The sequence below is a fragment of the Cornus florida genome, unplaced genomic scaffold (genome assembly GCF_030987335.1).
Source record: "Cornus florida cultivar Cherokee Brave unplaced genomic scaffold, ASM3098733v1 CherokeeBrave_3.0.0_Hap2_Chr10, whole genome shotgun sequence".
NCBI classification, from domain to species: domain Eukaryota; kingdom Viridiplantae; phylum Streptophyta; class Magnoliopsida; order Cornales; family Cornaceae; genus Cornus; species Cornus florida.
The window spans coordinates 57,488,039-57,490,398 of NW_026775580.1; the positions used below are offsets into that span (position 1 = coordinate 57,488,039).

Below are 2,360 nucleotides of genomic sequence, written 5' to 3' on the forward strand. Positions count from 1 at the left end.
TTCATTCTATCCATATGTCTATGTATGCTAGGATAAATGTTCATGTGTTTATCTCTATCTCTTGTGCTATTGATGCATGTCTGTGTGTTGATACTATAGATCTAGAAATTGTTAAGACATAGTGCTTAATAGAATACTCTTGTAGTTTATTTGATAGTTCATACCCATTTCTTGATGGATTGTGCCTCTCCCTTAGTCTAATTAATTTGATTTCCATGTCATTATCTTAGATGTAGTGTAGCTACCTTAGTTGTTAAATGGGAGGACAATCCATGCTTGTTATTTGATATTCCATACCTAAGAATGTAAGTAGTATATTTCTCTAATTTTGTGATATGTTTGGACTGTGACCTTAAAGGAAGGATTAATGACTTAGTTTGATGTATTGTGCTATTCATTTTGTTGTTTCGACAATATATACTTAATTGGTCATCTATGCTTGTAAAAACAACCACACACACTCACTATTGTTGCAACATATGTTTTCCCCCTCATTAATTGTGAATTGAGTGTATAGAAAGGTGATGCTTAGTGGTGATCTCTAAATCCCAAGATCTCTCTCTCTCTTGTTTTCTCTATCCTTCAATTACTTATTTTATATTAAGCTTGTTTAATCTTAATTGTAGCTTAATCAACCAAACAACCTACCTTTGATCACTCGACCTACTAACCCTGAGCATTATTCCATTACTAGTAGCCCCTTCAATCCCTACTCACCCTTGCTATATTTTTAGTTAATGGTAGTAGTGGCATTTATAAATGTAAAATTTGGCTACATTGCACATTCATTATCTTTTGCACATCTTTAGACGTTGGTGCTTGACGACGAACACCAAATTTTTGGCGCCGTTGCCGGGGATTTAATTGGCAACGCCGTGTTTTGGAAACAATTAGGGATTAGTACTCTTTTGATCGTGTCTTTTCTTTATTTTCTTTTTGGTTACTTATTGTGTTTGTTCTTATTTGGCTAGGTGAAATTGAGCAAAGAGGTTAAGCAAAGGAGACTTCAAAGTAAGGAGCTAAGCTAAGCACAAAAAGGACTAAAAATCTAAAAAATGCAAAGTATAGCAAACTTTGGAAGTTGAAAATGAATTGAAGTTACTTAAGGACCCTTTGTGAGATCTTTCTAACTCAAGCTTTAGTTAAATCGTTGGCCTGCGTGGAGACTTGTTTTTCATTTCTTAAATAAATCGTGAGCCTGCGTGGAGGCACTTTACTTTTCTTTGCATGTTTTATAAGCACGGGAGTATGGGATCATTGAATGTGGAGATTTGTTGATTGATTTGTTGTAGGGGCGAAGTGATTGTTACTTGCTTATTATTTGCTTTGCTAGTGTATGCATGGTCGTAGGTCATTGAATCCTACTCTTGTCCTTCCTAATTTGCATCTTGAATCGGTTGTTCATAATCCTAAGGGGAGAGGTAGTTCTCATCACTCCATTTCACCAATGGAGGATTTGAATGATGACCATGTAGAGGACCTTGGTCACATAGACCAACAAGGCAACCTCCACCCTAATGTGCATCATGAGAATGTTCAAGTACCATTAGGCATGCCTAGACCACTCATTCACCTACAACAACAAGGTCAAGTTCCATTAGGAATGCTTAGGCCAATATTTGCTCCACAACCCCCCATGGTTCAAGCTAATCAAGGTGTTCATGTAGCACCACCAATTGTGAATCCTCACATTGCATTAAGAGAGCATTATGTGTCTAATGAATACAATGCACCCACTTGCATTCAATTGCCTCTATTTAGAGCACATCACTATGAAATTAAACCATAAACTATTCAAATGCTTCCAAACTATCATGGACTTCCTAGTGAAGAATCTTATAAGCATTTGGATGAGTTTCTTAAAGTGTGTTCCACCGTCAAATACACGGACATGCCGGAAGAAGTGTTAAGACTTAAACTTTTTTTTTTTTACCCTTAAAGACAAGGCAAAATATTGGTTCAACAATCTTAGGCCTTTTTCGATAACTTCTTGGGCGAAAATGCAGCAAGAGTTCTTGAAAAAGTACTATCCGATTTCTAAGACCAATGCCATGAGAACTTCAATTAGAGAATTTTCTCAAGGGGATGGGGAAATGTTTCATCAGGCATGGGAAAGGTTTAATGATTTGCTTAGAAAGTGCCCTCATCATGACATACATAAGTGGCAACTAGTCCAATATTTCTTTGAAAGTTTACCAGATAATCATAAGGGTATGGTTGATGCATCCATGGGTGGTCTTATCTTGATAAGCATGAAAATGATGTGTGGCAATTGTATGAAAGTATGAGTGAAAATTCCATGCATAGTTCCTTATCTTCTAAAAATGGTAGAAACCTAGGTGGAAGGAAGCATGTCGGCT

General features: G+C 36.6%; 1 pseudogene; it reads right to left on the reverse strand.

Moving 5' to 3' along the window:
* Positions 1-2,056: 2,056 nt before the first annotated feature.
* Positions 2,057-2,155, reverse strand: LOC132280392 (small nucleolar RNA R71; annotated as a pseudogene).
* Between the last annotated feature and the right edge of the window lie 205 nt (positions 2,156-2,360).